The sequence below is a fragment of the Felis catus genome, chromosome B2, assembly GCF_018350175.1.
Source record: "Felis catus isolate Fca126 chromosome B2, F.catus_Fca126_mat1.0, whole genome shotgun sequence".
NCBI classification, from domain to species: domain Eukaryota; kingdom Metazoa; phylum Chordata; class Mammalia; order Carnivora; family Felidae; genus Felis; species Felis catus.
In genome coordinates, this window is record NC_058372.1 from 118,982,876 (window position 1) to 118,997,994 (window position 15,119).

Sequence of the window (15,119 nt, forward strand, 5' to 3'; positions counted from 1 at the left end):
GTTTTTATTTGTAAACCATTTTAGTGGTGCTACTTGTTATGGGAAAGATACTCCATCAGCATTGACTTTCTGGGTCATTCCTTCCCTCCAGCTTCACAGACCTCTATATGAACTTCTCTATTTTGGTTACCTTTATTTGTTTTTTGGTGGTGGTGGTGGTGGTGGTTGATTGGTTGGTTGGCTGGTTGGTTGGTTAGTTTGGGTGTGTGTGTGGTGTGTGTGTGTGTGTGTGTGTGTGTGTGTGTGCCTTGTGGTTTCCAAGATGTCTCAAAGCAACATTGAAAATAGAGATTGGCTTCTGTTTATCATTCTTATACTTCTGGATGATTTCCTTTCTGATAGTCCTTATTTATTCCTGCCAATCAGTGTTTTCACAAGTATCTCCTTCCCTCCTGCTGAAGAACTCATAGTGTTTCTTATAGCTCAGATTTGCTGAAAATGAACTCTCTCAGCATGGATTTTTTTTTGGTCGCTTTAATACAATATTGTCTTTTTTTCCCCTTTCAGTCCTTTAAAGTTGTCTTTCTGTATTCTGGCCTCTGTTGTTTCTAATAAGAATTTAGCCTTCATTTTTATTGGTATTTTCTGGAGTGTAATCTTTCAAGATTACTTTATCCTTAGCATTTGGCAGATTGACTATGATGTACTTAGTTTTGGTTTCCTTTATATTTATCTTGCTTGGGGTTCACTAAATTTGAATCTGTTGAGTACCACAGATCTCAGACACTAGCTGATCAGTTTGTGAATTTTTCTCTTTTCTTTCTTTTTTCTTTTTGCATTTTTTTTCTTTGTGCTTCAGTGTGTATAAATGTTGTTGGTCTATCTTTAAATTCAAATTCACTGATCCTTTTTCAGCGGTGTCCTGCTTACTGTTAAGCCCATCAAATGAATTCATTTCTGGTACTGAATTTTCTATTCTGTAATCCCATTTAGTTCCTTCTTGTAGTTTCCACTTTTCTGATGAAATGTCTCACCTTGATATATGTGAGTCTTCTTGTATTGACTGATTCTTCTTTTGGTTTTGGATTACCTTCCAGTCTCTTTGCATGTCTCATAATTTTTATTTGCTGGACATGCTTTGTCACTGTCTCTTTTCAGCTACATTTTCACTTGATCCACAGGTTTGGTTTATGTATTCACTGCCACCACCTTTATGCTCTTTTTCTGTCCTTCATTATTATGTCTCCCTTGCTTTTTATCACATTGGTGTTTTTTGAATGCCTCTTGGGAGTAGTGGGCTAATTTATTGTGAGATAACCAAGTCCTTGTTTCACTAAACCCTTGCAATCTATTAAAATAAGAAAAACAAATGCTTCAATTCTTCCATTTTGGAGAATTCTGATTCATACCAGTAAAGGTTGAGATCAGGGTGGATAAGAGGAGCCAGGGGAGGTATTATGAAGGAGGAGGACTTGAAGAGTAGGTTATTGACCAACAGAGAGGGAGGAGAAAGAAGCATTTTTGGCAGAGAGAACAAAAACCTAAGGGATAAAGAAAAATAAGTAGGACATTTGCAGATCTGTGAAGAAAGAGATGAATAGGAGAGCTAAGGTTATGTGAGATCAGAAAGAAATCATGATGAAAGAAACTTTTTAATTCTCTTTTTCCTCCTTGCTATTTATTCTTTTATGATTAAATCATATGAGTAGTATAATATCCTCTACACTATTTCATTACTTGTCTACAAAGAGCTATCGATGCTATTTCCTGCCCTAATATCTTTATGCTCTACCCTATATGTTCAGTAACTTTATGAAAATACAATTAGGATGTTTTCTATTTAGATTTGACTTTCCCTTACCACCTTAGATTAATTCTTATCTCCAAAGTCAAATAATAGAAAAGTGAAAAATGAATTGTCAAACAAATGAATATTTCATCTGTGAGGGTTGAAACTACCAGTATGAATAATTATTTTGGTGAATTTATTGATTTTTACCAAACTTACCAATCAATATGGTTAAAAAAATTAAAGTATCTATATTAACACCAATGAATCATGAGACCCAAACTCTTAATTGTCATTTTTCATTTTGTCAATTGCCATGCGAGAAACTATTTTCTCTTCTATAAACCTTTAAATTCTCTTCAAATTCTCTTTTATGACCTTTAAATTCTCAACTCTGTTGGACTTCTAACACATCAAAAACTTCATCAGTATTCTACAAAGAACAAATAATAATCACAAAAAGTGTCTGCTCTGTGGTAAAAGAAATTCCTGACAGGTTCCTCCCTAAATAAAAATAAATGGAATGACTCCCATAAAATTCATGTGGTCTACACAGAAATAGTTGGACTTCATTAAGACCTCAAAAATGTCTGGTTAAAAACATAAGAACCACATTAGGATAAACTTCCTATTGATGAGATCTCTCAGATCATGGAATCCCCATTAAAACAAGCTTATCACTGGAAACCCTGAAAAATACACTGAACAAAACACTAAGCAGTAAAAGTAGCAATCACATATTATGTGAAGGCAGACCAAAACTCCATCTTACCCCCAAATACTAAGATCCTCAGAGATTCATGTAATACTTGCATTTTTCCCCTGCTATCTAGAGTTGCTTCTTCAGTTAGAAATTATACAGGCATATCTTGCCTCTGTGGTTTTGGTTCAACATCTTTGACTTGTTCGATTGTTGATAATCAATGAAACAAAATGAAACTGTCCTTATTTAGGAACCACTGTCTCTAAATCCTAGGATTTCCACAGTGTTCTCAGCATTGCTGATAGAACTCCATTTTGACTCCCTATCCAATCTATTGGGAGGCAAAGGACTTACATTTATGAGAGGGCTGGCCAGGTCAGAGCTGCTTTCCCTGGCCCTGGAGGAGAAGAAAGTTAATTAGGTTGCCAAAGATTGAACTCAGAAGCTTTTCTTCATTAATTTTATTGTATTCTTAACATGAAATATAGAACTAAATTGCCATGTAAGAAACTAGTATAAGTAGTATTTAAGATATCTATGTGGTATGTAAATTTAAATGATTGCTATGACAAAGTTTGATCATAAAATGATTAAAATCATGACACTGTAGAAGAAAAATATGACTGTGTTAATGCAGATAATAGTGATAATCTCCAATAAAGATGCTTTATTTGAATAGTGACCCCACACCAAAAGAGCAAGTAATGTTTTATGCTCTTGGAGTTATTTAACCCAGAAACTTCTACTCTGGTTGCATGCTTCTTTTAACAAGGCTACAGAAGCATCCATAAGAAATACAAGTGAAGCATACCCCTTATATAAACACCTGAAAATGTTATTGTGTCACCTTTCAATCTGTCTCCCCTGTTAGATTTGAGCGAGGGACTATTTCTTTGCATAGTCACATCTCAAATTCCAACTCCATTCCATTGTGTCCTTGAATGAGCAGTTTGGGTGCAATGCCTGGAAACTGAAAATTCGGTACCTGGTGTATTTGTTTCTGTTTGCCATATGTAAAAATAGTGCAGGGAAACAGAGCTGAAGTATACAAGATGAAGGAAACATATTATCATAAAATATGCTAATGAATTCATTATCCCATGTGGAACTGGTTAAGACTTCTAAATACCTTCACCAAGCTACTAACAGTTTATAAACCATAATTTGTATAATCCCAGATCTCTAAGTATATAAAGCATATAAAATATTTCTAAAAGAGAGCGTGACATACTGACTTCATTGATCTCTAGATTGTCATGGCTTTATTCCTACGAATGGAATGATTGATAGAATTCTATTCCTTATCGGTTGCATAATACAACCTAGTGTGTGTGGTTCTAGTGTTTCATAATATATTTTATGTGGTTGGCATATGATTCTCTTAACAGCCTGTACCCCAAAGTTATGGATCATTGGTGTGGTTCTTGTGTTGTTCACACGATATTTCTGAAACTTGGATACAGTTCATGTTTTACTGATGTGATCTGTTCATGTCTTAAAGAATCTTTTTCATTTGTTGTTGTGTTTTTTTTTCCTTTTTCAAGGAGGGACTCGTCTGGAATTCTTTACGCTTCAGGGTTTAGGGTTTTCTGAAGGTTTCCAACATTGAAGAGAACAACTTTGTCATATTAGGAGAGGAGGAACTGCTGTCTTTAATGGCTGGTTGACAAAGGCACTTTGTCCCTGGTGTCATTTTATTATATGACTACTGTGTTCTCCCAAGAAGGCTGAGACCACCTACCTGCACATTGAAAAACACAGCTGAGATCTGTCTTTGTGACCCAGACACATGGCCTCTCAACTTTTCTCTGTACTGAAGGAAAACATCATAGCCCCGGCCAGATGAAAACAAGCACTTTTTCCCCCCACTTTTTCTGTGGGAAAGATGAGCTGAAACCAAAGTTAATATATTTGAAAAATCTGGGAAAAAAACAGAACAGATTTTTTAGAAGTCATTCCTTTAGCCCCATCGGTATGCTATTTGAAGGACTCTTACAAAGAAAACTTCTGTTGGAGTGGAAAACACTGAATGAAACCCATGTTATGTGAGACTTTAATTCCCTGGAGCTGAGAAAGGTGAAAGAATCAGGTCCCTATACTCTTGGACTGTTTTCATTAGTTACCAAGAATGTTTATGCAATCGGTTTTAGCTACTTCATTAGGAATCCCCTTCATCTGTTTGATAGAGTTAACACCAATCAGTTAAAGCTGATTTTAAAAGCACTGCTATTATAGTATATATAGCACATTTGTGAGGACAAAGATGTAGAAAAGGAAGGACTTGTTTGTTCTGTTTATTTTTTGAGATGTTTGTTATTCACCAACCGTATATCTGCACACATGTCAACAATGCAGCCTAGCGCGTCTGCACTGAATCAACTATGTAATGTGATTTAGGTCTTAACGCTTTCATCTTGGAAGGGGTATTCTTGGCACAAAATACCTGATTTTACACAATGAACTCATAGAACCTGAGCCAATCTTGTGAAGCCATCGGCTCATGTAAGGCTAATATAATCCCTGCATATGGCCTCTTCCATATTTTTAATCACCACATTACTGGCAAATTTAATTCAACAATACCAAAATGAAAACTGCTGGGCCATTTGGTATTTTGCATGATGAACTTTCCCCTTTCTACCAAGAGCAAGAGTTTCATTTCTATCAGACTAAACAAATTAACTGAGAGGACTTTAGCCCAGTGCTTCTCTAGCTTTTTGGAGTCTGATTCACATTAAGAAATATAGCTTACACCAGGATATAAATATAAATCAGTAAATATATGTTAAAAATATATGTATATATATATTCCGTCCAAATATGCAAATATATAATCCAAAAAAATTTTTTCACGATATAATACTCATGCTCATTTTTTCCCTAAGAACTGAATTTATTATTTTTAAATCTTATTTATTTTTATAATTTTTTTTTCTCTTTTTGTTGCGGTTTGAACATTTAATATAGATTTACCCTTTGAACACATGTTTAAGGACACAATACAATATTGTTAACTGTAGGCACCATGTTGCATGGTATACTCATACTTATTTTAGATGGTGGTCTTCGATAGGTTCTGTTCTATTCATTAATGTGAATTTTATTTATTTTTACTACTCAGTTATGTGTCATGAGTATTAATTTGAAATCCATGGCTTTCTATGACATTCACCCTGGAGTTGAAAGCCTGGCACACAATAAAGTTGCATCTAAAACAATTAATAATAGCGAACTCTTACTGAACACTGAGCTAAGCACTTGTTTTAATTTATTCACTAACCTATAAATCTCCATGATAACCATGCAAACATTTTATAGGATAAAGGCATAGGTGGGCAGATTTCTTGACAAGGGTTACATAGCTCGTTAGTGGCTGTAGATATGAGCCCAGGACTACCTATGCTCCTAGCCACTACATTAACACCTAGACAGAAGGCTGAGTTTTTGGTCATGTCCTTGCTTTAGGAATATTTGGTTGACCCCAAACTCTTGAAATCACAGAAGATATTTGGAACACTTTACATGGTCCTCAGAGGATCTCCATAGTTCTAAAATATTTATGGTCTCCTCAAAACTCTTAAATTGTATATGAACTTCAATGGGAAGGCAGTGAGAGGTCTTTGCCTAGGATTGGCCTTCGCATAAAAGTGAGTTTATTCTAAGGCCTGGGGCAATAAATGTACTGGATGACTTATTCTAGAACTAATAAGAGGGAACAGTAGCCTGTAGTACAGGCCTATGATCAACCCTGGGGATAAGGAGGTGGGTAGGATCATAGCTTGCAGCCTTTTCTTTTCAGCAACTGGAGTGATCAAAGCACTAAAGTCACTCCCAACATAGAAGAGAGATTCATAGATGCAGTTCCCCTATTTTGACAAGTTCAGTTTTGCTTGGCCCCCGACCTTTGTAACAGGTTTGGGACTGACCATAGTCTTTCACTCCTGTTAACATATGGGGCAGCAATCAACAACTCAAATTTGTTGAAGAACAACCTTATCATGATATCTCAAAGTTCAGTTAAACAAAGGTCTACCCTCATAGACTACCAGATTATTGTGTTCTGATCAAGTCAGACTTATTGATGAGCAAGTAGTTAATTGGTTCAGAGAGTGTTCAAAATGAGTAGGTAGTTTAACAGAAATAACTAAAACATTGATTAAAAGTTTAACATAATCCTAGGTTTAATTCAATCAAAATAATGATTATAGATATTGGTAAATGCGCAAATAAGGGCAAAGGGCAGGCTTAGATGAGAAGTGGATCTCTTATAGGTAGGCAGTTGTTACATTTTTCATTCATTTGTTATTTTTGACTGAGGGGGGACTAAAAACCTTCTTACCTTGAGGGGTTTTTTTTTTTTTGACTGAATTCTCTGGAATGTCTAAAAAGAATTAAAAATAATTTTAAATTATGCCTTCTCTGAGCTTCGTTATCCTTGGGAAAAAAAATAAGTATAGTCACAGCTAAATTTCAGGACCGCAGTTTTCATAGTATAAATATGCTCTTACCTGATATGTGCTTTTGCCTTCCATTCCCAGAATGGAAACTCTATGAAGGCCGGACTTTGGTCTGCCTTTTCTCATTGCTGTATTCCCAGCATTCAATTTCCTAAGAATTTTCAGCTACTTATTTTCTAAATGGTTACTTTTTTTAAGTAAAGAATTTTATTTTATTTTTTAAAATGTATTCATTTTGAGAGAGAGAGAGGGCAGGGGAGGGGCACAGAGAGGGGGAGAGAGAGAGAGAGAGAGAGACAGACAGAGAGAGAATCCCAAGTGGGCTCCACGGTACAGAGCCCGACATGGGACTTGAACTCACAAACCATGAGATCATGACCTGAGCCAAACTCAAGAGCCTGATGCTTAACTGACTGAGCTATCCAGGCACCCCTAATGTGAAAAATTTTAAACCATTGAAAAGTTTTTATAAATAATTTCATTGTTTTTTAAAGCATACATTTTTTAAAAAGCATAATTCTCTTAAGGTAATATTTGTTTCTTTGCTTAATAAAAACAGAGTTAGTATATACAATATAAGCTGAGAACAGAGTCTGCATACAGTTAAAGAAGTTCAGATAATCAAAACCTCAGTGAAAGATGCTACAATATTCCTTTCAACTTTAGAAACCAAGGGTCTGTTTTTTGAGGAAGCGTCTTGTGATACATTTGTATTTATCAATGGTGAACAAAAATTATTATTGAATAACAGCTCTTACAGTGATTGTAAATCATTTTTCAAATAGTTAGTGATGAATTAATAATGAGGTACAAGAGCCAGGTGTCTAAACTATTCCCTAGGGGGGAAATGCTCATCTATGAGAGATATTTTTCCTAAATTGGATGTTGGTAACAATGACGGTCTCATACACAGGGTTTTTAATTACTCAAGTCACCGATCAAGTAGAAACAAGTCTATGAACTCCTTGTGGAGTTGGAATATTTTGACCTACCCAGGAAGACAACATCCTACACCAAAAGTCTTTTCAGAGATGCAAAATGTGCATGGCATTTGTTTGTGCATAAAGTTGTAAAGCAGATCTCTAGAAAAATCAAAACTCTCCTTATACTAACCACAGGGATAATTGAATAGGATATTGAAAGGTAATTATTATCTAGGCTTAGAAAATCATGTTTCTCCCAGTTGATGTACATATGTATATCTTTCATAGACCTCATGGCCTGTAGGTCATAAAGATCCTCAAAGATGCAGACTTTTAGATCCTATTCAGCTCATTAGCAAGATAAATTAGGGATTTCTTCTGAACCCTGAAACCATCATTCATTTATGAAAACATTTTGCTTTAATGGTTAGTTCTATAACAAAGAGGTTTTTTGTGTGTTCAAGTCAATAGTTACATTTCAGGGAAAATGTGTGTGTATATACTATAAATAAATTTATATGCTAGTATATATATGTATATATGTATTTATACTATAAATGGAGATAAATATACATCATATATATATATATATATACACACACATATATATACACCTCCCTGGTTTCAGTAAATTATATATCTTTACATTTCATAAGTTTAAACCCACCAGGTTTTACCGACCACCCTTAAGATGAAAGCAGAACTCAGGAGACCCCTCTGGGTTTTTATTTCACTTAGTATTTGCCCTCTAATTATCCTGTCTTTATTGCTAGGTTATTGATGTATTTGTCTTACTCAGCATTTTAGTTGTTTTCAGCAGGAGGTTGGTCAGAAAGCCTTGTCCACCATGTTGCCATGATCAATAGTTGTGTTTCATGTATTTTTTTAAGTTAAACCACTAAATGTGACATCACAAAGGTGTATAATTAGTTCACTATTCTATCTCCACTTATATGTAAATATATCCCACCTCCAATATGCATTCCCTTTGTGACAGGGAAAGTTACTTAACCTTTATATCTCACTTAGAAATGAGGCTAACCATATATCTCATTCTGTAGATTTGCAATCCAGTTTGAATGAGTTAATGCACATAAAGCAGTATAAGTGCTTGACATGGTATTAAGTGTTGATAAGGGGTGCCTGGGTGGCTCAGCCAGTTAAGCATCTGACTTCAGCTCACGTCATGATTTCACGGTTCATAAGTTCAAGCCCCTGAGTCGGACTCTGTGCTGACAGCTCAGAGCCTGGAGCCTGCTTCAGATTCTGTTTCCCTCTCTCTCTGCCCCTCCCCTGCTATTCTCTATCTCTCTCTCTCTCTCTCTCTCTCTCTCTCTCAAAAAATGAATAAACATTAAAAGGGTTGGTAAAAGTCTAGCTATTATTTTTATGCCTATACCTATTCAGAAAAACAAGTTTTTGTGTGACTGGTGTAGCTGGCCGTGAATGGCTAGACAAGCCCTGCTCAAAGACACATGCCCACTTGCAAAGTTGAAACTAACAGAAGTCTTGACAGAGTTTGAGAGTGTTTTGTTGACAGAATGCCAGAAATTTTCATCAATGGTTTAAGTAAAACAGTGAATACGTATATAATGTACGTTCAAAATAAAGTAGTAATAGTATTAAAAAGGAAAAATCATAATATACTATAAAAAATAAGTGGAAGCAGTTAATAAAGATTAACACATTATTCCAGAATAGTTGTTACATGAGCTGTGATGCTTATGGTTTGTAGGCAGCTAGATGTTCTATACACAAGACTTCTAAATACTTTAATAGAGTGGTGTTTAACTCTGCCTCATATCCCTTCTGCAGTGAAATGCTCTACCCCTGAGCTATGCCCCCAATTCGTATCGCTTCTGGATTCAAACTATTGTGATACCTTATATTTGGAGAACCTGGGGATTTGAACAGGTGATTTGTGAAGAATTCTAAGCTGTTGACATATTTATGTCAACAAAGTGCAATCATACTCAGTAATGTGTAGAGAACTAATTTTGAGAACCATTTGAATCTAGGCTCTCAGACTAAGTTTATGAACTTCAAGGACAGCAATAAATCAGTATTCTGAGAACTGCAAAGAATCAATAGAGACCTAAGTTCTCTGGGTGCTCCGTTGGCAGTTGCTGCCTCTGCCATTGCGGTTGTTGATGATAATAATGACAAGGAAAGTCTCATTCTCCTTGGTAACCTTGATCATTAAGGTATAAAATACACGTCTTCAGCATTTTCTTTTCTTAATTTTTAAAATGAGTCTTCAGTGGATGAAAGGTGATTTAGGGACGGTATCTCTGGAGGCAGAGGGCTGTTTGTTCACAGGTTGGGGACAAGCCTGTATGGCTTGCATTTGCAGCTTCCCACAGTGTTATGGAAACACAAGTTAGCCTTGGCCTAGAAAAATGGCTCTCTGTCATTCTCTGGATGTGTGCATCTTCTAGGCACAGGCTGCCAAAACAAACAGGCACCATCAGATTCCTTTCCACCTCCCACAGAAGAGTGGCCTTATTGAGGGTGACCTCTAGAATGGTGAGAAAGGATTCATTCACCCATCACTGCCTTTGCCCTCCCCAAATTCTTAGACCCTCACTTGAACCCTGCAGGGGGTGCAGACAATCAGCAAAGGAATGTTTTTATAAACACCATTTTTCAGACAGTTTTTCATCAGTGAAATACGAAGTCATGCTGGAGCCTTCCTCAGCCTGTACTGCTGTGGACTGGTTCAGTAAAATGCCACCTTGCTGTTGATCACGGTTTTTATAGACCTACGTATACATGCAAATGTACTTAATCTGTAGGTACTCATTAGTGTGATCTGAGATGTGCCCTTACTGTTCAGTGAAAGGTGCAGAATGTTAAAAAGCTGGAAAAGATTTTAGAGATTAATTAATCCAAGCCCTCTTTCCATATACAATGCACCTTGCTTGTGGCTCAAGGATTCACAACCACTCAACAAAACACTTACTATGGGAAATATCTTGAATTTTTTTTTTTAATTTTTTTTTCAACGTTTATTTATTTTGGGGACAGAGAGAGACAGAGCATGAACGGGGGAGGGGCAGAGAGAGAGGGAGACACAGGATCGGAAACAGGCTTCAGGCTCTGAGCCATCAGCCCAGAGCCGGATGCGGGGCTCGAACTCGCGGACCGCGAGATCGTGACCTGGCTGAAGTCGGACGCTTAACCGACTGCGCCACCCAGGCGCCCCAATCTTGAATATTTTTATAAATCTGCCTATCATTCCCCAACCCTTTTGAAAATATTTATTTTATAGGACAATGGGTCCAAGTCACCTGTTAATAATCACAGTGAGAAATTCATTCTGATGCTTACACGTTGTAAGACAGATGAGAAAAGACTTTAAATGGGGGGGAAGAAAAGTATGCTTTGAAGTATTAACAGTATAAGTATCTTATTGTAATCATCTGATTCTAAGAGTATTTTTATCTGGTGGTGTTTTCCAATGAGTAAGCCGAAAGCAAATGTGTGTCTCGGGGCCTGATATGTTACAAGCCCTAAACTTGGTGTCTTAAAGCACATGAAAGAAAACAGTTCTTGTTCACAGACAGCTGACAGAAGTGAAGGTATCGCAACGCGTTCGCGAATCAGAGGACAGAATGATATGGAATGGAGTGCCAAATTGCACAGCACCCAACAGCAGGGAATCAGGGTGACAGGGAGATCAAGGGTAGCTGGGGAAAACTTTACAGAAGAAGTGGGATGTGAGTTTGCCTATGGTTACAAGGGGAAGTCTTTTGTTTTTATTCCATTTAGCGTGGGCCTTCCTAAGCATGAACTGGCATGGAAGAACTATTTGTGACCACGTCACCGAATGAAATGGCCAGCGAGGGAATAACGTGGCTTTTACAGACCACACATCTATTAGTCATTAATAGGATCTTCTGAGCCCTAAGTGGCAGGGTTTCACTTACCAGGTCTGTTGTGTAAGTTTAAACACAGTATCTGGTGGAAAGAAATAGGGTCTAGAAACAGTGATAAAACAGTAAAGTGAAAATCACATGACTTCCTCAATTGTAATAGTTCATCGTGTAGTATTTCATAGTTCATGAGTGAACTTTTCAGCTTTCCCATATTAAGTCCTTCATCAGTAATTAGTATATAAACAAAAATAAATGTTTGCAATTTATTGATGATGTGACAACAGGAATGGTAAAATCAAACTCACAGAACAGAAAGTCTTGACTAAAGTTTGTTCAGCAGAAAAGCATGGCGTATAAGGGAAAGCGTTGGCTGCCCCGCCATAGGAAAATATTTATAAAATTATACCACTCACGCGTAGACGCACGTTAGCACACTCATCACTCAACCAAAACAACTTTCAAACTTGTTTCGGGTATATCCTTTTAATAGTTCACCCAAAGGCAGATTGCATTCATCACTTTTTATGAAACGAGAAGATATATAATTAGCTGGAACCAAGGCTAATTATAACATATATTATAATTCTTATATTTTATATAATAGCGTATAAATCTATTTATATCACATACCCACCTACTTGCACACACACACACTTTTTTCCTGAAATGCAAGGATTTACTTGAACACATGAAAAAACCTTTTTGTTATACAATTCACCATTATTTTTGGACAGAGGGAGACAGAGCGCGAGTGGGGGAGGGGCAGAGAGAGAGGGAGCCACAGAAGCAGAAGGGGGCTCCAGGCTCTGCCCTGTCAGCAGAGAGCCCGATGCGGGGCTCGAACCCAGGCACCGTGAGATCACGACCTGGGCCGAAGTCGGACGCTTAACTGACTGAGCCACCCAGGCACCCCTACAATTCACCATTGAAGCAAGTATGTTTTTACCAGTAAATGAGGGTCTCACAAAGGTTCAGAAGAAACCTCTAATTTATCTCGCAAATGAGTTATGATTTAAAAGTCTGTGTGCATCTATGAAGCTCTCTATGACCTATAGACCAAGTCTATGACATACAGTAAACTGCTGCATTAGGGATCTATTGCGATCTATTAGTGATCCACTCCAAAACACATAACTTAAAGCCAACAATAATTATTTATTATCTTTCAGTTTCTGCAGGTTGTAAGCCTGCCCAGAGAAAGGAGATACAGCTTGTCTCCATTCCACAAGGTTGGGGCTTCAACTGGGAGACTGAAAGCTATTAGTGGAATTATTTGGGGGTCTCGTTCACACACGTCTGAGGCTTGTCTGCTGGTGTTGGCCATCAGCTCAGCCAAAGCTGTCAACCGGAACATCTACGACATGACCTCTCCACATGGCCTAGTTTTTTCATGGAGACTGGGCTCTCAGGGAAAGTGTCCTGAAAGAAAATCCAGACAGAAGCCACATTCTTTTTATGACCTAGCCTCAAGTAGTCACACAGCATCATTTCCACAAACTACATTGATTGGGACCTTTACAAGCCTCTGCCTAGATTCGAGCAACAACAGCCATAAATACAGGTCAGTGTCTTTGAGGAGGAAAAAGGAGCTAGTTCTCTAGAAGGCTCTCAGAATTCTTCTGAGGTGATAAGGCTCTAGTTTTGAACTGGGACAAAGGGATCATATGTGTGTTCTCCCTGAGACTCTTCTCAAACCCCTCAAAATATACCTACCAGATCCATGCAAGGAATCACTGTTCTCAAATTTACGTTTAGCCTTCTCCATATGTCCTCACAGACTGTGTGCCCTCCAGACCCTGCCTATATCATCAGTTTTATCTTTCACTTTCTTAACATCTGATTTTTATTACATGGCAATGTTTTAGTTGTTAAAAAAAAAAAAGTAGGCCCCCACCAGTTATGATTAGAGGTCAGTGACCCAAAAACTGTTCCATTTTGGACCGGTCTATATAAATCCTTGGCCTTTTGTATGGGAACTGTCCATTTGTGTACTTGGCTTTTGTTGTTGTTATTATGCTTCCTGGCTTTCCTTTGTCTATTCCTTGAGAGTAAGGCCACCAAAACAATTCCTGAAATGATGCTGATTCTTCAAATCTCTCCTGGAAGCTAAAGAGGAAACATGTGTTTTGCACATTGGAAAAGCTGGAAGTGGCTATTCAGGATCTGGGTTTATTCAAACCACTGATTTCTAATTTGTAAAATTCTTCAAATGCTGTTGGACATAGGAAGGTCTACTAAAATTGTTGAAGGTGTTTACTTGTCTGAATCACATATGTTTTTGGGCATTTCCTTGAAGGACAGGGTGAATTAGCATGGCTCCTGCTTGATGTTCCCCTTAGCTAAAGATACATCGCTGACCTGACTTTTCTGTCACATCATATTCCTTATGTGCCAGTCTGTCACCAAGGATTTGTTGGGCAATTCTCGCATGCTGGATCCCTGGTATCCCATGGTACACAAGATTTCCATCGTTCTGGCCACTGTGAATTTATAGTCTGGTGATTATGCAGCTTCCTTTTTTTTTTGAGAAATATGTTATTTTTTTTTTTTACCTCCGTAGGGTAAACATAACATTTAATAAGAATTTGTCACAGTTGATAAAGTATCAATGCCTTTTGATGCCAAAAGGGACCAGTGAGTTGGTTATAAAATAACTACAGATATTTATAGTTGCAACGACGATAAAATCTATGCTGCAGGACTTTCATATTTATATTTCCAGGAGACACATGATATCTGTGTCAGTTGTATAAGCAAATGGGGGCGCCTGGGTGGCGCAGTCGGTTAAGCGTCCGACTTCAGCCAGGTCACGATCTCGCCGTCCGGGAGTTCGAGCCCCGCGTCAGGCTCTGGGCTGATGGCTCGGAGCCTGTAGCCTGTTTCCGATTCTGTGTCTCCCTCTCTCTCTGCCCCTCCCCCGTTCATGTTCTGGCTCTCTCTGTCCCAAAAATAAATAAACGTTGAAAAAAAAATTTTAAGCAAATAAAATAGCTTAAATGTCATTTATTTATATACTTATTTATTTTATTTAGTGGTAGAGAGAGTGGGAGCGGGAGAGAGGAGCAGAGAGAGAGAGAGAGAGAGAGAATCTTAAGTAGGCTCTGTGCTCAGTGCGGAGCCTGATGCACGGCTCAATCCCGCAACCCTGGGATGGTTACCTGAGCCGAAATCAAGAGTCAGCTGCTCAACCCAGTGAGCCACCCAGGTACCTCAGCATTATAAGTTTAAATGATTTTCACTTATGACTCTTCTCTTCCCAGCTACAAACAGTACTGTTTCTCCTACTTCTAAATGTTCTTCCAAGCAGTGGAGGGAGACAATGATGCTCCATAAGTCTGATTTGTTGTAGCCATCCTAAACGTATCCACTCATTATTTTTTTTTCTGAGATTGTTGTAAAATAAACGATGTCTACTAAGTTTTGGAAATA